Consider the following 22,996-nt stretch of genomic DNA (forward strand, 5'->3'; position numbering starts at 1 on the left):
AAAGCAATATCGTCTCAATGCAATACTTACACTCTGCATAATAAATAGGAATAATGCGAATAATGCTAATAATAAAGTCGTCTAAAACTCGGCTATAAGTAGAGAATAAAACTATCTTACATCAAAATAAACCATGTACTGCCAAACCAATAACGGTCAATGACTTAACAAAATAAACTTAGCACTCTTTTGCTCTATTTTGTATATTTGTAGTTCTCCACATTAACTGTCACATTGATTTCACCACTGACAACACACCACTTTTTAACAGCACCAAAATATGAAAAAAACACTTTACATGTTTCAGAAGTAGTTGCATTAGCAAAAAATAAAGTCCTGTCTTCTTTACACGCTAGCTTTTCGTTATACATTAATCTCTCTGTGTACACCAGCCACTCTGTATAGACTAGCCTCTCTGTCTTCTGTATACACGTGCCCGTAATCTATATACACTAGCCTGCCTTCTTTTTACAATAGTCTCGGTGTCCCAGCCTCTCTGCATACACTAGCCTCACTGAATTCCCCAGACTGTCTTCTGTATACACAAGCCTATCTGTAAAAAAAAATAGCCGGTCTTCTGCATACTTTAGCCTCTCTGTGTAACACAGTCTCTCTCTGGATTCCCTAGCCTCCATCTCTGCATACCCAGGACCTTCCTCTGTATAATCTAGCCTATCTGTATACACAAATATACAAATTAGCCTCTCTGTAGCCGGTCTTCTGCATACACGAGCCTCACTGTCTACTCTTGGTTGTCTTTTGTATAGCATCTCTTTATTCATTAGCTCTCTGTATACCCAAGCCTCTCTGTATACACTAGTCCACCGGTATACACTAGCAAGTCTGCATACACTAGCCTCTCTCTGTAACCCAGCTTCTCTCTCTGTATACCTTAGCCTCCATCTCTGCATACCCAGGACGTTCATCTGTATAATCTAGCCTATCTGTATACATTAGCCTGTCTTTTGTACACATTTGCCTCTCTGTATAAACCAGCCGGTCCTCTGTATACACTAGTCCGTCTGTATACAACTAGCAAGTCTGTGTAACCAAGTCTTCTCTCTCTGCATACCCTAGCCTCCATCTCTTGCATAAACCAGGACCTTCTTCTGTATAATCTAGCCTATCTGTATACTCTAGCCTGTCTTTTGTACACATTAGCCTCTCTGTGTAAACTAGCCGGTCTACTGTATACACTAGTCCATCTGTATACACTAGCAAGTCTGCATACTCCTGCCTCTCTGTGTAACCCAGCCTCTCTCTCTCTGTATACCCTAGCCTCCATCTCTGCATACCCAGGACGTTCTTCTGTATAATCTAGCCTATCTGTATAAAATAGCCTGTCTTTTGTACACTTTAGCCTCTCTGTATAAACTAGCCGGTCTTCTGCATACATGAGTCTCTCTGTATACCCTTGGATGTCTTTTGTATACACTAGCTGCTCTTTATACATTAGCTCTCTGTATACCCAAGCCTCTCTGTATACACTAGTCCGTCTGTATACACTAGCAAGTCTGCATACACCAGCCTCTCTGTGTAACCCAGCCTCTCTCTCTGCATACCCAAGATGTTCTTCTGCAGACATTAGCCTCCCTATATAAACTAGCCGGTCTTCTGTATACACTAGTCCGTCTGTATACACTAGCAAGTATGCATACTCTAGCCTCTCTCTCTGTATACCCTAGCCTCCATCTCTGCATACCCAGGACGTTCTTCTGTATAATCTAGCCTATCTGTATACACTAGTGCATACAGACAGACTAGTGTATACAGAGGACCGGCTAAAGTGTACAAAGACAGGCTAATGTATACAGATAGGCTAGATTATACAGAAGAACGTCCTGGGTATGCAGAGCACTCAGCTTCAAGGGATGGCCAACGTGAGTAATATGAGGGACACTCCTCACCCCCGCCCCCACCTACCAGATCTGACTTTCATCCCCTTGCCCTCTCTGCCCCGGTCATCTGGTGGCAGTTTTATGCACTCCCTGGCCCCCACCCATTCATAATCCTTACCGACCTTTCCTTCTGCTGCTCACAGGAACACACTGGATGACTTGTCTAATTAACCTCACTGTTTGAGTGGTCCCTGCCTCTCCCTGGATGCTCCACATATACCACAACGACATTGTCAGAGGGGCACCACTTGACAGGACACGGGGCTGTCATGCCGGTGGCATCTCCCATTGGAGGAAGGGATGATGGCCCCAACCCCTTGGCAGCAGGTTCTTTCATGTACAGACCAGGGCGGCTCATCTTCCATTCTGGAGTCTTGACCTTAGATGGGGGAGTTGCACTTTGGGGGGTCTGAGTGATACCTAGTGCGCTGTACTGGAAGGGCTTGACATTCCTGCATATGTGTCCCCTCCCCCTGGATGCTCCACAAAACACCCCGACGACATTGTCGGAGGGGCACCACTTGACAGGACACAGGGCTGTCATGCCGGTGGCATCTCCCATTGGAGGAAGGGATGATGGCCCCAACCCCTTGGCAGCAGGTTCTTTCATGTACAGAACAGGGCGGCTCATCTTCCCTTCTGGAGTCTTGACCTTAGAGGGGGGAGTTGCACTTTGGGGGGTCTGAGTGATACCTAGTGCGCTGTACTGGAAGGGCTTGACATTCCCGCATATGTGTCCCCTCCCACTGGTTGCGCCCCTCGTCCCCCCCCCTCTGGCCCCCACCTTCTCTTTGCCGACATTGCCTTCTGCAGCTTTCGGGGACCCTGGATGACTTATTTATTGAGCCTATTGGTACGAGACACTGCTTCCCTCCAGGGTGACTCTGGACCCCCCTGGAGGATTTACCCCTTACTGTTTGGGCAGTCCCAGCCTCCCTCTGGATGCTCTACACAGCCCCTGATGGCGATGCAGGAGAGACACCAATTGGCGGGCCCCAGGACTGCTGCTCGGGTGAAGTCTCCCGTTGGATGGAGGGATGGTGGCCCCAGCCCCTTGCCTGCCGGATTTTCCATGCACCGACCAGGGCTGCTCCTCTTTCATCTTGATATGGTGACCATGGAGGGGAGGAGTTGAAATTTATGGGGTCTGGGTGTTTGCTGGTGGGAGTGCGCTAAAGGACTTGACATTTCCGCATGTTTGTCCCCTCTCCCCTGTTTCCCCCCTCCCTTCCCCCCTTCCCACCCTTCCCTTCCCTCCTTTCCCTCCCCCTTTCCCCCTTCCACTCCCCCTTTCCCTGCCCCTTTTCCCCCCGGGGCGTGGACGGGGGAGAGGGGGTAAGGAGAGGACAATCTGCATGTACTTTAGGGGTATGGGACGGGGGGTGGTGGATCCCATTCTGTGATGCCTTTTCTGTTGTGACGGGCTCCCTCGTGCATGCCTACGTTTAGGGCGAGCCGAGGAGACCCCTCAGTGCTGACAGTTATATGCTCTACCTCTGTTTTGGTTATACTATTGTTTTTTGGTTCTATGATGTTACTGATTGTCTTTTATTTGCATACCGGTATCAGACGTGACATTTACCACTGCCGGGACTGGGGGGACTAGGATTCGGGGGCTCCCTCTCCGACCTGTCTACCCACCAACCCAAGTAGGACAGCGCTTTAAACCCAGTGTACATCTGGTAAGCGCTATAGCATAATTGTGCTGTTTTTGTATACCCTTCCTGTACTGTTGAGTGTGGACAACCCTTAATTTCCCTCTCCCCCTGGGGTTGAGGTGCCCGGCCTCTTTTTCCCTTTACCTTTCCTTCCATTTGCCCTTCCTTTCTCCCCCTTAGTTCCCGCCATGCATTACCTACCCAAAACCTACCTTGGTTCAACTTTCTTTACTTTTCTCTGACGTCCCCCTCCCCCTCCCCGAGGAGCGAAGGCAGACTCAGTCAAGGTCACCTCTCTAAACGTTAAGGGACTGAACTCCCCTGAAAAACGGTGGATCCTCCTGTGAGAACTGAAGACTTCTTGTACTGATGTGGCCTTTATACAAGAAACACATTTTAAAAATACTAGCCTCCCCTTTCTATGGTCGAGATCCTTCCCTAAGGTCTACCACTCTACTAACCCCTCCTCTAAGACCAAGGGAGACTCCATTCTGATCTCTAGCAGGCTCCCCTGGGTTCTCCAGGATTCTCTGGTGGACCCGGGGGGCCGATATCTTTTTCTTAGGGGCCACATTGGAGAGCGCCTTTTTACATTTGCCACTGTGTACCAAGACACGTTCCTCAGAACTACCCTGCACAGATTATGTGACTTTCGGGAGGGCCAGTTGATATTAGGTGGGGACTTTAATGTCCCCTTTAGCCATCGGTTGACACTTCTGCCTCTTGCTCCTCGCTCCTCATTTCCTCTAGAAAGCGGATTACTAAGTGTTTACTGAATGACCAATTAGTTGATGTCTGGCATCTGCAACACTCTGGGGAAAGGGACTACTCTTTTTGCTCTTCCCCTCACAAATCATACTTGAGGATAGACTTCTTCTTGATTCCACATGACCAACTGCACTTGGTGAGCTCTTCCTCCATCGGCCATATTACTTGGTCCGACCACGCTCCTGTAGCCCTTACCTACACCCTCTCTAGGAACCCCTCACCTAGGTCTCTATTCTGGCGCCTTAATGAGAGCCTCCTCCAGATACCGGAAGTTTTAGCAGATGTAACCAGGGAATTGGACCTTTATTTCCAAGAAAACTAAACGCAGGACTGTGACCCGGGGATAATTTGGGAGGCTCACAAGTCAGTACTCCGCAGGGTACTTATCAGGCACGGGGCGCTCATCAAACGAACACGGAAGGAACAGCTTGCTAATCTGTTTCGTGAACTTGCCTCTGTGGAAGCGAAACATAAACATGCCCCCTCACGGACCTTAGAGATTGAATTGGGGACACTCCGTACCCATATTGCTGACCTACTCCATTATAAAGCGAAAGCGGCACTCCAGTTTTGGCGTAAACTGACGTAGGAGTCAGGGGACAAATGCGGAAAAATCTTAGCCAGGTCGGTAAAGGAGTTGAAATCTGGCTCTTACATACCACAGTTGATAGATGAGAATGGCCAGAGGGCCTCTACCCCAACCCAAATAGCCGAAGTCTTTGAAAAATGTTACTCTGATCTCTACAACCTGCCCGATTCAGGGTCTGGACAGGACAATATAGACAGATATGTAACCGGTTCTGGTCTACCAACCCTCTCATCGGAATCACGGGAGTACTTGGAGGACCCGATCACACTGGTAGAAGTCCAGACGGCCATGGGACCTCCGAAGGTGGGTAAGGCTCCGGGCCCTGACGGATATACCGCACAATACTTTAAGACCTTCCTCCCTATTCTCGGCCTGCGCTTGGTGAATTTATTTAATACTCTGAGCTCAAATGGAGATTTTCCTGAGGATACCCTTAGAGCCCACATCTCGTTGATACCTAAGGAGGGCAAAGACCCGGGCCTATGTGGGAGCTACAGACCCATTTCCCTCCTAAATTCGGTCCTAAAACTATTCTCTAAAATCCTCGCCACGTGATTAGCACATAACTTGCAGTCCCTTATACATATTGACCAGTTAGGTTTTATTCCCACCAGGGAAGATAGGGACAACACCATTAAGGTGCTTACCCTGATCCATAAAGCAAAGTCATCTGGGACCCCTTGTCTTTTCATGAGTACTGATGCCGAGAAGGCTTTTGATCAGGTCAAATGGACATTAATGTTCTCGGTCCTTCTCCATATAGGTCTGAGTGAACGGATGCTGGCATGGATAAGTAAGATATACTCACGCCCTTCAGCTCAAGTCAAAGCGAATGGGGGTCTCTCATCTCCCCTTGACATCGGGAATGGGACCAGACAGGGTTGCCCCCTGTCGCCCCTATTATTCGCACTGTCATTGGAACCCTTTCTCTCCACAATTCGACAAAACTCAGACATAACGGGACTCCAAATGGGTACTATTGAGTGCAAGATATCTGCCTACGCGGATGACATGCTGTTCTCGCTGACGAATCCCAGAGTTTCCTTGCCAAATCTCCTTCGGGAATTCCAGATATACGGGATACTTCTTGAAATCAAAGGCCATGGGGGGTTACAGTCCCCCCGCAAACGTTAATAGACTTGCAGTCTAATTTTCGATTTAAATGGACCCATACAGCCCTTAAGTACTTAGGTACTTACATTCCACCGGACATCGCGCATACGTTTATGTTGAACTTCCCCCCACCCCTTGTCACTAAGATCCGCAGTTTGCTTCACGGGTGGCATTCTGGCCTCCATTCCTGGTTCAGGAGATGCAATCTCATTAAAATGAACATACTCCCTAAATTTACTTATCTTTTCCAAGCTCTCCCGATCCAGATTCCAGTCCCGTTTTTTAAGCAAGCTCAATCCTTGCTCACTCAATTTAACTGGGCCCACAAAAATCCCAGACTTAAGCGGTCACGGCTGACATTGTCTAAACAACAGGGAGGGTTGGTTCTTCCTGACTTGCGACGCTACTACCTGGCCTCCCATCTGGGGCGTGTATTGGACTGGAATCGAAACAAACTTTCTAAGCTCACTCCCGAATTCCGCTAAGAAGCGCCATGTGGGGGGGGCGTGGCCTGGACAGCAATGGAGTAGGACGCTTGTGACCTGAGCTCCGCTCCTACCGCGATCTCCTGTAGTGATCCTGGGTGCCCACTGACTATTTTACCTACGATCTTACCGGTGTAATACCCGCTACTTTCTCGTGCATACATTGGGACGATGTCTCCGACGAAGAAGCAGTCTGCAGCGGCGGCATCTCTTGAAAAGTTCCGGCGGGACCATGAGGGCCAACATGGCGAACAGTCCACTCCGGCTGCAGAACCTGCTACCTCTGACACGGCGAAGGTGCTTGAGGCGATTTCTACCTGCCAGACCACACTGACAACTAAGCTTGAGGAGGTTAAGGTGGATGTCTCACTTATCCGACAGGACATGGCTAAACTGCGTGACAGAGTGAAGGAAACTGAAACCCGGATCAGTCAGGCCGAAGATGTCCTGTTCCCTCTGCAGCATGCCCAGGAGGATGTGCAAAGGCAGCTCCAGCAGCTGGCCCAGAAACAGGACGACCTTGAGAATAGGGCCCGTAGATCTAGCCTCCGCTTTATCGGCCTGCCAGAGGGCTCCGAGGGGGCTGACCCGGCGACATTTTTGGAATCTCTCCTGATTAGGGCCTACAGTAGGGAGGCGTTTTCTACCTCATTTATTATTGAAAGGGCCCACAGAATGCCTGCCTGCCCGCCGCCGGAGGGGGCACCTCCACGCACGTGCATTGCTAAGCTGCTAAATTACCGGGATAGGGATGCCATCCTTCGCCTTACTCGTGAAAAAGGCAACATCCCGTTTCAGAACGGACATATCTCAGTGTTTCCTGACTTCTCCGCAGAAGTTCAAAAACGTCGTTCCCGATTCGTGGAAGTCAAGAGGCGCCTCAAGTACACCATGTTGTACCCGGCCAGACTCCGCGTAGTGGGGGAAGATAGGGCCTACTTTTTTGAAGATCCTGAGATGGCGGTTTCCTGGTTGGACCAAAGAGACGCGGCTCGAAATCGGCCACCTCAAGACTAAAATCGTTGGAAGATTTGTGAGTACTCTATCTGCTCCCCCCTTTCTATTTGCCCGTGTGCAAGCAGATCGCTGTTGGACTGCCTATGCGTGGTTCATTATCCTCAGTCCCTGAATTGATGCTTCTGTTCCCCCTCTCTAACATGGAAGGGCGTTGCTCTTGTTGACTGAACATGTACTGCTGCCTATGGCCACGCTCTGCGGGCATCCCCCTGGTTCGTTACACAATACCCCTTCCCCCTCCCTCTTAGTTTGGGGGACCCGCTTGGCGGGCTCTATTGGGCCCTTTCCCTGGGGGGGTGGGGGGGACGCGGGTCATCTGGACTTGCTGCATGGGACTGCAGAACTTTGACTTTCTCCTGATACATGCCCTTTACTGGACTGTTATGTCCCGCTGCTGAACTGGGCACCGCACCAATGGGAGTGGGGTGGGAAATGGACGCATGGTCCGGCTCCGGCCTACAAGCCGGGTTATGATGGGAGAAGACTTGGTCTTGTCACTGGGTCCATATCTGGCAAAGTCCACCCCCCGTGACTTATTGTTATTGACATTGCCTAGTGTTCTATGGTTTGTTTTGGGAAGGGAGCTCCAGCCAAGTTGGGGTGGCTGAGAGCAGGGAGGGTGGGAATGGGTTGTAGTTATTATGTTATAGTATGTTATGTTTTATGCTTAGTTTATGGCACAAGCTTTATTTGGTTATGGAACAGACAAATGTCTCTTTTTCATGTATACTCTGATGAATATGGGAATGGATACTGCTTTGATGGGTGGTTTGGATACTATTTTCCTCCTTGTGATATTGGCTGAGACCACGCCATGGGTACCCTGAAGTTGCTGACGTGGAATGTCAGGGTGATTCGGGATAAAATTAAGAGGGCGGCAGTGTTTGGGTGTCTCAAAACTTATAGAGCGGATATCACAGTCCTGGTGGAGACGCATGTAACTGGGAGATTGCAATTAGCTTTGCGTCGCCCGTGGATTGGATGGGCCTACCACGCCACCCATACGTCCTATTCTCGCGGGGTGTCTGTATTGATATCTAAAACGGCACAGTTTTCCTTGGTTTCTTTGCAGACAGACCCGCAGGGCAGATATATATTTATACACTGTTTATTGCACGGAGAACAGTACATTATTCTCGCCTATTATGTACCCCTGCCTTACGATCATAGACTAATTACAGAGGGATTATCTTTTATGGCTCAACACCCTAATGTCCCAGCAATTTGGCTGGGTGATTTTAATATGGTTTTGAATCCGGGGGTGGATAGAATGAGCTCTACTCGAGGGGATCATTTACCGGGAGATACTGGTCTAGGTCGCACGTTTCAGGAATTCTCTCTTACAGATCTGTGGCGATTTAAATATCAGGCTAAACGTGTTTACTCCTGTTTCTCTGCAACTCACTCCACCATGTCACGTATAGATTATATTGCTGTGTCCGCCCAGTTGTTACCCAGGCTAGTAGACACGGGCTATTATGCTAGATCATTGTCAGACCACGCTCCTTGCTGGGCAACTTTTTCCTTGACCCGACCTACTGGACCGAAACCATGGCGGCTTCACCCCTTCTGGTTAACCGCCTTGAGTGACAGCGAAGACTTAGGGGATGAATGGGGGTTTTTCTTTACTACTAATCAGGGGACGGCTCCGGTTGACTGTACCTGGGAGACTTTTAAACTGCACGTACGCTCCCCTTTAACACACCGGATTAACCGTTTGAAGCGTACCTCCAAGACTTTGCTATCTAATGCCCTACGGGAGCTGGACTCGGTGACCACTGACTTCACTACTGACCCCACACCTGCTAAGGCCCAGGTATTACGACACCACACAAGGCTAGTAGATCACCTCCACATTGAACAGGCTAAGCAAAAGTTGTTTTTTGTTAAGCAACGGGTGTTTGAACAAGGAGAGAGGGCGGGAAAGTTGTTGGCCTACTTGGCGCATCGGGACTCCAAGCCCCCGGTGGTGGTTTCGTTGACTGACAATGGGGGTGAGGAGGTGACTGATCCGCCAACAGTGGCCACCATGTTTCGTGCTTACTATGCTGCCCGTTATGAGTCGCAGGTACATAGGCCGAGGACTGAGATGGGGGCGTACCTCCGAGATATCTCTCTTCCCCACCTGTCTGAGGCTCAGGTTGAGTCTCTTGAGGCCCCGATATCGGCAGATGAGATTAGGCTAGCGGTGGCATCCCTTGCAACGGCTAAGGCCCCTGGACTGGATGGTATTCCCCTGGATTTCTATGCCCACTACTCTGAGACACTAGTGCCAGAATTGTTGAGATTATATACACATATTTGACTCCGGGTCCCTACCTGATACTCTACGGCAGGCAGTTATTATAGTGATACCCAAGCCAGGAAAGGATCCCCACTCCCCGGATTCCTATCGCCCCATCTCGCTGCTCCAAGCAGATATTAAAATTTTGGCTAAAGTACTTGCCACCCGTCTGAGTGGAGTCATCCTATCACTTGTTCACCCGGATCAAACGGGATTTATGCCCGGGAAAAACATGGCCATTAATATCCGCCGGTTATATATGAATATCCAGGCTGAGCATGACAGAGTAGGCTCGAGGGTGGTGGTGTCACTGGATGCCGCTAAGGCGTTTGATTCCATTGAGTGGAATTATCTTTGGGAATGCTTGGGTAAATTTGGGTTTGGCCCCAATTTTGTTAAATGGATTACTCTCCTATACTATCGCCCAATGGCTAGAGTAGCGGTTAACGGATGGGTGTCGGACCCCTTTCAGCTGGGTCGTGGCACACGTCAGGGTTGTCTCCTATGTTATATGCTTTGGCGGCAGAACCATTGGCTGCTGCACTTCGGGCACACCCGGCTGTAGTAGGCCTCCGACGCGGTTCTCTGGTGGAATCGGTAAGTATTTATGCGGATGATACTTTACTGTATTTAGAGGACTCGGGTCGGTCGTTGGAGGCTGCCCTGGGGATCATAGAGGAGTTTGGTGGTCATTCCGGTCTGCGTATTAATTGGACCAAGTCGCAGGTTCTACCCATTGACTTGTTCTCCCCGGACCGGGATGCAGCTTCTCTCCCGCTCTCCAGGGTATCCTCCATTCAGTATTTGGGAGTGCAGGTTACAAGGGAACCTGGGGAGTATATTCATCTTAATCTTGAACCACTGCTTCTGTATGTGCGGGAGAAGACTAAGGCATGGTCCCGTCTCCCCATTGGGGTTATGGGACGGATCAATATTACTAAAATGATCCTCCTGCCGAAACTCCTTTATGTACTTTGGCATTCCCCTGTCATGGTCCCTGTGGCGTTCTTTAAAACATTAGACGGTGTCTTAAACACCTTTATCTGGGGCCCATCTAGACATAAGTTGGCATGGAACACACTTAAAAACCCGACCTCTATGGGGGGACTGGCTCTCCCTGATTTCCACACATACTACATAGCAGCCCAGATTTCCCATTTTTATCACCTCCATAGAGCGGATAGTCACAGATATCAGGCCTTGGTGGGCGGGAGGGCTGAATCCCTTGTTGATACTCCCCTTCAGATGATTTTTCGGGGTGGTGGGGTTAGGGATGCCCGGTCCCGGATCCTGCCACACCACCGGAGTATTTGGAAACTAGCCCTTAGATTACTGGGAGCTGACTATTACCACTCACATACACCTCTATGGCGCAACCCCCTGCTTCGTGAGTTGTCTGGCTTACCAGATGTAGACTTGTGGGCTTCTAGAGGGATACTTTTTCTGTATCAGGTGGTGACTCCTATGGGCGTAAGGGATTTTCCCTCCCTACAAGTGGTATTTAACATACCCCCTCATATGCACTTTCGCTACTTGCAATTGCGACACGTGCTTCGTGCGCAATTTGCTCAGGACTTCCCGAATGTACAGTCGCTGGCTTTGACAGATGTAATTATGGGAGACGAACCGGCTAAATTGATCTCGACTCTATACGGCCTACTCCGGGCCCGCTTGGTGGCGCAAACCACTGAATGGGCCAGGTTGAGATGGGAAGAGAACATAGGTCCTTTTGATGGGGAGGAATGGGAGGATGCCCTTGAGAACGTTCAACAGGCTTCGCTTAGCCTACCTGACCGACTAACGCAGTACTATATGATACACAGGTCCTATCTCACCCCTATCCGGATAGCTAAGTATCATCCTGACTATAACCCGAAGTGTCCCCGTTGCTCTTGTACGTCTGGTACTTTCTACCATCTTCTCTGGCAATGCCCATTGGTCCAGGAGTATTGGGGGCAGATTGTCAGGTTTCTACATGACCACATGGGTTCACCCCTTCAACTTGACCCTAAGAGTTGCCTACTTAGTATATTTCCTGCTACCTCTGTTGATCAATACTTGGCTACATTTTTGCACTCTACGCTGTTTACCGCACGAAAGCTTGTGGCTAAATACTGGATGCGTCCAACCATGCCTACTATGCGGGAATGGGTAATGGGCATTAATAGTAAGCTACCCTTGATTAAACTGGTGTATAGAAATCGTGGGTGTCCAGCCAAATACCACAAAATATGGGATAGGTGGGTGGAAAATCTGCATACGTGTGTGGAGTGAGCTATATTGGAGTCTATACTATCATTGTCAGGAATTTTCCTTAATGTAAGATGTATTACTGTCCGTCACCTATGAAGAGGCTAATGTTTGTACCTACTGTAATATCTTGTTATAACTGAGTTGTTCAATAAACTTGTGCTGTTAATAAAAAAAACAGATCCGACAGGGCTTTTCCAACTGCCTTTTTGGAGAGCGGCGCAACGACATCATTTTCTCCATTCCATCCCCAATCCTCAAACGTTCGCCCGCCCTCAGACGGAGTTTGAGACTCTATGTAGGAGCGAAGGCCCTTTGGCCCACATTCTCTCTCAAACAGATTACCCACACTTGTCCAACTGGGAAAAGGACCTTAATTGCTCATTTTCCCCAGCACAGAGACAACGCATTATCACTTTGGCTCTCAAAATGTCGCTGTGCACGAAGATACAGGAGACGAATTTTAAACTTCTCACCAGGTGGTATTTGACACCATCAAAGCTGCAGAAATGTTTCCCCTCTTCCTCGAACATATGCTGGAGGTGTGGAGAAGAAGAGGGCACGTTGCTGCACATTTTTTGGTCCTGCCCCAGCTTGGTGGACTTCTGGACAGAGATCCGATGCATAACACAAAAATTCACAGACTTCTCCATCCAGGAAGAGGCTGCATTCTTTCTCTTGCACCATTCACAGATTCCCATTAAGAAGTACAAAAAAATAAATTTTACGGCATTTGATAAATGCGGCGAAATCCTGCATCCCTCTCTATTGGAAAAATTTTTCCCCCCCTTTCATTACTCACTGGCTTAGGAAAATAGAGGACATTAAAAAAAAATGGAGGACTTGATCCTCACATCACAAGGTAAACAAGAATTTTTTAAACAAACCTGGGACATCTGGAATACCTTTATGTTCTCGCTGGAAGGATGTCGCCTGCTATTGTCTTAGTGCTCTGAGCTTTCCTTGACTGGCCCCTTAGACAGTGGCTGCCATCGTGTCTCGTCCCCTCTTCTCCTTTTCTGATCTTTCAACCCTTCTCTTTTCTGCCTTCCTCCCCTATCTCTCACCCCCTCCACCCCCTCTCTCTTTTGGAAAGAGTGGAAAATTGGGAATGACGGCCCCACACCCCCCTCTGGATGGATTATGCCGGAGGGACCTGGGGTTTGTGTGACCCTGGATCTTGGTACAGTACTTTATCCGTGCCTCGAATCATTGTGATTGATGGAAGGCAGACTCACAGTTGCGAATATACCTGTATCAAGTATTGTTCAGCTGCTTTTTGCTCTGTATTTCTCTGTTGCATTATGTACTCGGGGGACCGTCTTCCCCTATTTGGAGAAAAAATTATATTTGAAAAAAAAAGAAGCCTACGACACCTGGTATTCCCAGGCGGTTTCCCATCCAGGCATTAACCAGGCCCGACCCTGCTTAGCCTCCAAGATCAGACGAGATGGAACAGATTCAGGGTGATGTGGCCGTAGCCAATATCTTCAGGCACTCTCAACTCTCTTGACAAACACCAAGATGGTCACCTTGGAAACAAGCGGAAAAAAATAGGTCAACGGCAACAACATAAAAAGAAGCCTACGGCATCTGGAAATCCCAGGCGGTCTCCCATCCAGGTACTAAACTGGTCCCAACCCTGCTTAGCCTCTGAGATGAGATGAGATTGGGCTCTTTCAGGGTGGTGTGGCCGTAGGAGATTTCTTCAGGCACTCTCAACCTTGACTAACGCCAATATGGTCACCTTGGGAAACAAAAAAAAACAAGTCAACTCCAACAACATAAAAAGAAGCCTTCAGCACCTAGTATTCCCAGGTGGTCTCCAATCCAGATACTAGCAAGGTCCGACCCTGTTTAGCCTCTGAGATCAGAGGAGATCGGGCGCTTTCAGGCTTATGTACCCATAGGCAATCTCTTTGGGCACTCTCAACCCTCTTGACAAATGCCAAGATAGTCACCTTGGGAAACAAGCGGAAAAAAAACAGGTCAATGTCAACAACATAAAAAGAAGACTACGGCACCTGGTATTCCAAAGCCATCTCCCATCCAGGGACTAACTAGGCCCAACCCTTCTTAGCCTCAGAGATGAGAAGAGATAGGGCTCTTTCAGGGTGATGCTGCTGTAAGCTAACTCTTTGGGCACTCTCAACCCTCTTGACAAATGCCAAGATGGTCACCTTGGGAAACAAGCGAAAAAAAAAAAAAAAAATCAACGCCAACAACATAAAAAGAAGCCTACAATAACTGGTATTCCCAGGTGGTCTCCCATCCAGGTACTAACCAGGCCTGTCTCTTCTTAGCCTCCAAGATCAGACGAGATTGGGTGCTTTCAGAGTGCTCGGACTCTTTCCCCATCACTAATGGGACGAGGCAGGGGTGCCCTTTGTCTCCCCTAATTTTTATTCTGACACTGGAACCACTTATGTGTCACGTTCGGAATGACCCGAATATTACTGGCATATCCAAACCCTCGGCACACCACAAAATTGCGGCGTACGCTGACGATCAAATTTTTTTCGTCTCCAATCTACACATTTCGCATCCCAATATACTCGCGGCTCTCCGGCGATACGGCAGCCTATCAAACTATAAAATCAATTGCACTGTCGGCTGTATTGAATATATCGGTCCCGGATGGTGAGGCCAAGAGTCTACGCTCCGCTTTTCCATTCTACTGAGCTGAAAAATCTATACGTTACCTGGGTGTTGACATCGCAGCGGATTTGGCGCAATTGTCCCCGCTTAATTTTGTCCCTCTCCTGAATAGACTGAAATCTGATTTGGGAAACTGGCATGCTTTAACACTGACCTGGTTCGGGCGCTGTAATGCATTCAAAATGACGGCCCTCCCGCGGATCCTATACTTGTTCCAGACATTACCGATCCGGTTAACCCCAATTTTTTTCAGACAACTGCAGGTGCTGCTCCGGGACTTTATTTGGGTGCGCAAACCGCCCAGAGCCCGTTTGCAATTGCTTGCCAGACCAAAGGAGGGGGTCTGGGTCTCCCAGATCTGAGACAATACAACAAAGCGACTCTGCTAGCGAGAGTCGTTGATTGGCATTGTAATGGCCCACACAAGCAGTGGGTGGAGATGGAGATTGAGGATGGATCCATTCCCCTATTGACCTCCCCGTGGCTCCTGTCCACCCTACCAAAAGACCTCAGAGATCACCCCGTAGTGGGAGCTACGTTGGCTGTTGTGCGGAGGTTGTTCCGCTGCACACACATTGCTCCCCTGCCGTCACCAATGACTCCGGTTATAGGTAATCCAGACTTCCCACCGGGATTTACCAACAAGAAACTGCGACAGTTGACAGTGGTGGGGAAACAGCGTCTGGGAGACGTGTGGCCCTCGGGAGGGCTCCCGACCACGCAAACTGTCGCCGAGCTTTCTGACCCTCCGCTTGACTTGTTTAATGCTTATCAACTTTGTCACTTTCTTCTGGCCATACAAAGGGCCCCCTACACTCCTAGAGACCTGACGCCCTATGAATCCATCTGTCACAAAAAGGAACCTGTGCGACACACCCTCTCCCTCCTCTACAACCTATTAAGTAGTCAGGAGGAGGAGTCGACCCCACCATTTATCCACAAATGGGAGAGGGACTTTGGCATCACATTTACCCCACAACAGATAGGGAAGATCCTGACATTAGTACATAAAGCTTCCATCGCAAACCGATATCAAGAATCAGGATACAAGATAGTCTCACGCTGGTATAGAGTCCCATACCTTCTGAATAAAATGAATAGATCGATTCCGGATGTTTGTTGGAGGTGCAATTCAGATACAGGGACCATGGGACACATTTTCTGGGCATGCCCGGCCTTGAGGAACTTTTGGGTGGAGGTGACCGGGACAATAAAAACTCTCAGAAATGTAGATATCGCAGACAACCCAGCAGCGTGCCTTCTACACTTGACCGAACAGCCTGTTCGAAAATACAAAAAACCCCTCATGATGCAACTCCTGAACGCCACCCGGGCCTGCATTCCCACACTGTGGAGGCAGCCTCAGCCCCCATCCAAGGTGCTGTGGTATTCCAAAGTCAATCATATTCTCCGGATGGAAGAATTGACCGCCACCCTTCACAACACTGAAGAGGCATTTAGTGTTACATGGAGGCCCTGGAGGTATTTTACTGGTACTTGAGACTACATTCGGGAGGTGAGCAGCGCCCCTGTCCCAGAAAACGACTGAACATCTAACGTTTACCTACGTAGGCCAAGTCTGCCCTGGGTGGCATTCCCCCCCCCTTTTTGTCTTTATTTTTCTTTTTTTCCCGCCGCCATCCCCCCCCCTCCTCTCTCTCCGTCTTTGCACTCTCTTCTTCCCCCGTCCTCCCTTTTCACAATGCCTTGTCTCCTTACTAGCCTTTGGGACCCAGAAGAACCCCAGGGTTCTGGACACGACCGGCTCATATTTTACTCTGGTTCACATAGGTCATGATAAGCTGGCTCGCTTTGGTCCCAGTTGTTCTCCATGATTACATTTGTCCGAACGGAGCTGCATTAGTTATACTGTACTACATGTCGGAGGTGGGGTTTCTCTCTTTTCTGCATGAAACTCTAGGACTCCCCTCTGAGAACCCAGAGTTATTTGGCTGCCTATTTTTTGTTACCATGTAATTGTGACCCTGGGTCATGCTGTATGGTTGACTGTTATATTTATGTTGTTCTACTTATACTTAATAAAAGAATAAAACAAAAAAAAAAAAAAAAAGTCAATGCCAACAATTAAAAAAAAAAAAGCCTATGGCATCGAGAAATCCCAGTTGGTCTCCCATCCAGGTACTAACCAGGTCCCAACCCTGCTTAGCCTCTGAGATCAAATGAGATTTGGCTCTTTCAGGGTGATGCAGCCATAGTAGATTTTTTCAGGCACGCTCAACCCTCTTGACAAACGCCAAGATGGTCACCTTGGGAAATAAACAAAAAAAACAAGTCAATGCCAACAACATAAAAAGAAGCCTACCGCACCTAGTAATTCCAGGCGGTCTCCCATCCAGGTATTAACAAGGCGCGACCCTTTCTAGCCTCTGAGATCAGCGGAGATTGGGCGCTTTCAGGGTGATGTGCCCATAGGCAATCTCTTTGGGCACTCTCATTCCTCTTGAAAAATGCCAAGATAGTCACCCTGGGAAACAAGCAAAAAAAAACAGGTCAACGCCAACAACATAAAAAGAAGAATACGGCACCTGGTATTCCAAGGCGGTCTCCCATTCAATAACTAACTAGGCCCAACCCTTCTTAGCCTCTGAGATCAGAAGAGATAGCGTGCTTTCAGGGTGATGCGGCTGTAAGCGATCTCTTTAGGCACTCTCAACCCTCTTGACAAATGCCAAGATGATCACTTTGGGAATCAAGCGAAAAAAACAGGTCAACACCAACAACATAAAAATAAGCCTGCGGCATCTGGAAAACCCAGGCGGTCTCCCATCCAGATACAAACCAGGCCCAACCCTGCTTAGCCTCTGAGACCAAACGAGATTGGGCGCTTTCAGGGTGTTGTGCCCGTAGGCAATTTCTTTGTGCACTCTCAACCCTCTTGACACATGCCAAGATGGTCACCTTGGGAAACAAGGGAAAAAAAACAGGTCAACGCCGACAACATAATGAGAAGCCTATGGCACCTGGTATTCCCAAGCTGTCTCCCATCCAGGTACTAACCAGGCCCATCGCTGCTTAGCCTCCGAGAGTCAGATGAGATTGGGCTCTTTCAGGGTGATTTGGCCGTAGGCACTCTCTTTGGGCACTCTGAAGCCTCTTGACAAAGGCTAAGATGGTCACCTTGGGAAACAAGCTAAAAAAAACAGATCAAAGCCAACAACATATAAAGAAGCCTACGGCATCCAGTATTCCCAGGCGATCTCCCAATCAAGACACTAACCAGACCAGATCCTTCTATGGCACCTGGTCTTCCCAGGCAGTCTCCCATCCAGGTACTAACCAGGCCTGACGCTGCTTAGCCTCTGAAATCAGACGAGATCGGGTGCTTTCAGGTTGATGTGGCCGTAAGCGTTCTCTTCAAGACACGCCCAACCCTCTTGACAAACGCCAAGATGGTCGCCTTGAGAAACAAGCAAAAAAAACAGGTCAAAGCCAACAACATAAAAAGAAGCCTATGGGCTTACAGCGGACCTTAAAAGATGGGACCCACTAGCTCTGTCATGGTTCGGACGCTGTAATGTGTTGAAGATGAACGCGATGCCACGACTTCTGTATCTACTACAAGCCTTACCTATCAAAATACCCCAGACTTTCTTTCATGCGGTTCGCTCAATCTTTATCAAGTTCCTCTGGCGCGGAAAACATATGCGTATTGGTAGGGCAATGCTATTGCGACCGAAATTGTGGGGAGGTATTGGCTTCCCGGACCCTGCTCTATATTACACAGCGACGCACATGACACCGGTGGTTGACTGGTGCCGGCGTTCTGCCATATACTGTCCGGCCATGATATAGTGTCCGCGCCGTACTGCGCATGCGCAGTACGGAGCAGACGAAGCTTCGGAAAATCTCTGAAGCTGAACAGCGCCTGCGCGGTGAGTGGAGGTGGTAGCCCCACCATCCAAGCGGACATAGGGTTGTGAATATTAGAGGGCCCCTCGCAGGCGAGCTTTGCTCGCCACGCTGCGCTCGGCTCTTTTATATTCTTACTCTATGTCCACTTGGATAGTGGGGATAGAACCTGGACTCAGTGTGCAGGCGCCGTTCATGCTCGGCAATTTTCGGAATCTGTGTTGCTGTGTACTGCGCATGCACAGTACACAGCGGACACTATCCGATGGGGGACCATATGTGATTAGACACCAGCATGGGGAACTGAAGCTATGGGTCAAGCTAGAGCAGGAGATGGCGCGGGTACCACTGGCTGGTCTGCCTTGGGCGGGGAGGCCATTGGAGCCCTGTGTGACTACTCACCCGTTAATTGGCCCCTCGCTCGCCGAGATGGATAGTTTTTTTCACCTTTCCCACCTGACTAACTTCCCTTCTCCTATGACCCCAATTATTGGACATCCTAGATTCCCTCCGGGCCTGTCTGACCAGGCCTTTACCAGGCAAGCCCCGAAAGGGCTTCTGAGAGCAGCCCTATTTCTTGGACCCACGGGCTTGATTCTCATGGGGACCATACTGCTAGAGCAAGTACCTGTTGCATTGGATAGCTGGAGAGCTAGACAGCTAATCTATTTCCTCGGATCACTACCTAACCAGTCGTTCTTCTCTAGACAATTCCACCCCTTCGAGGAACTTTGCCTGGATGATGGCCCAATTCGTGGTTCCCTCTCTAGGTCCTACCAAATCCTGACAGACGCACAATCCTCCACGGATCCACCCTTCCTAGCTAAATGGAAAAGGGACTTACAAACTACATTCTCCAAACCACAGAAGGACAGAATACTCTTTTTCGCCCATAAGTCGTCACTCTGCAGTAAATATCAGGAGATCTCATATAAGCTGATCACACGCTGGTATCGTACACCGGTGGTGTTGGCCAAAATATTCCCCGGTCAATCTGACCGCTGCTGTCGCTGTGGGCAACAGGCTGGCACCATTCTCCACATTTTCTGGGAATGCTCTGAATTACAAACATTCTGGCAGCCTGTCCTGAGACTCATCCACAAGTTCACAGACATTTCCTTAGCCAATGATCCCGCAGCAGTTCTTCTCAATCTAACTCCTATGTCGAGAAAACGTTATCATAAGTCCTTACTTAAACATCTCCTCAATGCAGCTAGGGCCTGCATCCCAAGTCAGTGGAAAGAGCAATCTGCTCCAATGGTGACCCAGTGGTTCGCAAGGGTAAATGATATTGAACGAATGGAAGACCTGACTGCCACAATGAGGGTTAAAATGGAGGAGCATGGGAACAGATGGTTCTACTGGACCCAGTTTCGCTTTTCGGAAGAATACCTCCGCGAGACATATTAAACTCATGGTGATCGTTGGAGATCGCTGTTCCAAACGTTGGACAGCTAATGAGCTGGTGAGCCGAGGGCGTCTCTTGCTCCCTGGGAGGGGTGGGGTCCCACCCTATCCACTCTACCCACGACACCCCCTTACCCCTTCTTTTCCTTTTCTGCCATTTCCTTCCCCAATCTTCTCTTTCCCCTTCTCCCTCCTTTCAGTTCTACTATTTCCCTTCTTAACTCAAAAAAGGGAAAAGAAAATGGTATGTTCCGACCCCATTTGACTACTACACAATACTCTTCCCCTATCTATGGATATCTAAACTCTTCGAGGGTAGCAGGGCTAGTATCAATAATATTTTAAGTGGTAGAGGATCCCAACGAGATGGAGCTTTAATCTCATCTTGATATGACCGCAAAGCTGTACACGTGCTATTCTCCTCGGACTTCTTACCATTGGCTCTGATATCCATGCAATATGATCATTTGTTTGTAACTATTTGTATCACACATTATGTGAAGTTGCCTTTGCATCGTATGTCGCATACTACTAAATAAAAATAAAATAAAAAAAAGAAGCCTATGGCACCTGGTATTCCCAGGCGGTCTCCCATCCAGGTACTAACCAGGCCCGACACTGTTTAGCATCCGAGATCAGACGAGATTGGGCGCTTTCAGGGTGATGGGGCCGTAGGTGATCTCTTCAGGCACTCTCAACCCTCATGACAAACGCCAAGATGGTCACCTTGGGAAACAAGTGAAAAAAAAAACAGGTCAAGGCCAACAACATAAAAAGAAGCCTACAGCACCTAGTATTCCCAGGTGGTCTCCAATCCAGGTACTAGCAAGGCCCAACCCTGTTTAGCTTCTGAGATCAGAGGAGATCGGGCGCTTTCAGGGTTATGTGCCCATAGGCAATCTCTTTGGGCATTCTCAACCCTCTTGACAAATGCCAAGATAGTCACCTTGAGATACAAGCGAAAAAAACAGGTCAATGTCAACAACATAAAAAGAAGAATAGGGCACCTGGTATTCCAACGCCATCTGCCATCCAGGTACTAACTAGGCCCAATCCTTCTTAGCCTCAGAGAAGAGAAGAGATAGGGCTCTTTCAGGGTGATGCTGCTGTAAGCGATCTCTTTGGGCACTCTCAACCCTCTTGACAAATGCCAAGATGGTCACCTTGGGAAACAAGCAAAAAAAAAAATTACGAATCAACGCCAACAACATAAAAAGAAGCCTACAATAACTGGTATTCCCAGGTGGTCTCCCATCCAGGTACTAACCAGGCCCGACTCTTCTTAGCCTCCAAGATCAGACGAGATTGGGTGCTTTCAGAGTGATGTGACCATAGGCAATCTCTTCAGGCACTCTCAACTCTCTTGACAAACACCAAGATGGTCACTTTGGGAAACAAGCGAAAAAAAAACAGGTCAACGCCAACAACATAAAAAGAAGTCTACGACACCTGGTATTCCCAGGCGGTCTCCCATCCAGGTACTAACAAGGCCCGACTCTTCTTAGCCTCCAACATCAAACGAGATCGGGTGCTTTCAGGGTGATGTGCCTGTAGGCAATCTCTTCAGGCACTTTCAACCCTCTTGACAAACGCCAAGATGGTCACCTTCGGAAACAAGCAAAAAAAATAAAAATAAGTCGGAAGCTAGAGACAATACGGCCCGAGTCCTCAAGTTAATCCATGCGGCGCATGTACAGGGAAGGCCCTTGCTTATGTTGTCAACGGACGCGGAGAAGGCCTTTGACAGGGTGGCCTGGCACTTTATGCAGGCCACCCTGGAACATATAGGTCTTGGCCCCAACATGATGATGTCGCTTTACTCCACACCGTCGGCAGCGGTACGGGTGAACGAGTGGTGCTCGGACTCTTTCCCCATCACTAATGGGACGAGGCAGGGGTGCCATCTGTCTCCCCTAATTTTTATTCTGACACTGGAACCACTTATGTGTCACGTTCGGAATGACCCAAATATTACTGGCATATCCATACCCTCGGCACACCACAACATTGCGGCGTACGCTGATGTTATAATTTTTTTCATCTCCAATCCACACATTTTGCTTCCCAATATACTTGCGTCTCTCCAGCGATACGGCAGCCTATCAAACTATAAAATCAATTGCGCCAAGTCGGCTGTATTGAATATATCGGTCCCGGATGGTGAGGCCAAGAGGCTCCACTCCGCTTTTCCATTCTACTGGGCTGAAAAATCTATACGTTACCTGGGCGTTGACATCGCAGCGGATTTAGCGCAATTGTACCCGCTTAATTTTGTCCCTCTCCTGAATAGACTGAAATCTGATTTGGGAAACTGGCATGCTTTAACACTGACCTGGTTCGGGCGCTGTAATGCATTCAAAATGACGGCCCTCCCGCGGATCTTATACATGTTCCAGACATTACCAATCCGGTTACCCCCAATTTTTTTCAGACAACTGCAGGTGCTGCTCCGGGACTTTATTTGGGCGCGCAAACCGCCCAGAGCCCGTTTGCAATTGCTTGCCAGACCAAAGGACAAGGGGGGTCTGGGTCTCCCAGATCTCAGACAATACTACAGAGTGACTCTGCTAGCGAGAGTCGTTGATTGGCATTGTAATGGCCCACACAAGCAGTGGGTGGAGATGGAGATTGAGGATGGATCCATTCCCCTATTGACCTCCCCGTGGCTCCTGTCCTCCCTACCAAAAGACCTCAGAGGTCACCCCGTAGTGGGAGCTACGTTGGCTGTTGTGCGGAGGTTGTTCCGCTGCACACACATTGCTCCTTTACCATCACCAATGACGGTTATAGGTAATTCAGACTTCCCACCGGGATTTACCAACAAGAAACTGCAACAGTTGACAGTGGTGGGGAAACAGCGTCTGGGAGAGGTGTGGCCCTCGGGAGGGCTCCCGACCACGCAAACTGTCGCCGAGCTTTCTGACCCTCCACTTGACTTGTTTAGTGCTTATCAACTTTCTTCTGGCCATACAAAGGGCCCCCTACACTCCTAGAGACCT

At 49.0% G+C, this 22,996-nt stretch overlaps 6 pseudogenes; all 6 read right to left on the minus strand.

Moving 5' to 3' along the window:
- Nucleotides 1-13,426: 13,426 nt before the first annotated feature.
- On the minus strand, nt 13,427-13,545 carry LOC143932132 (5S ribosomal RNA; annotated as a pseudogene).
- A 4,144-nt stretch (nt 13,546-17,689) lies between these two features.
- On the minus strand, nt 17,690-17,809 carry LOC143931782 (5S ribosomal RNA; annotated as a pseudogene).
- Nucleotides 17,810-20,555: 2,746 nt separating this feature from the next.
- On the minus strand, nt 20,556-20,674 carry LOC143932281 (5S ribosomal RNA; annotated as a pseudogene).
- A 101-nt stretch (nt 20,675-20,775) lies between these two features.
- On the minus strand, nt 20,776-20,894 carry LOC143931289 (5S ribosomal RNA; annotated as a pseudogene).
- Nucleotides 20,895-21,215: 321 nt separating this feature from the next.
- LOC143931296 (5S ribosomal RNA) lies at nt 21,216-21,334 on the minus strand (annotated as a pseudogene).
- Nucleotides 21,335-21,434: 100 nt separating this feature from the next.
- Nucleotides 21,435-21,553, minus strand: LOC143932185 (5S ribosomal RNA; annotated as a pseudogene).
- Nucleotides 21,554-22,996: the final 1,443 nt, after the last annotated feature.

This window comes from Lithobates pipiens, unplaced genomic scaffold (assembly GCF_037356315.1).
Source record: "Lithobates pipiens isolate NorthernLeopardFrog02 unplaced genomic scaffold, aLitPip1_a1.2 Scaffold_25, whole genome shotgun sequence".
Taxonomy (NCBI): Eukaryota; Metazoa; Chordata; class Amphibia; order Anura; family Ranidae; genus Lithobates; species Lithobates pipiens.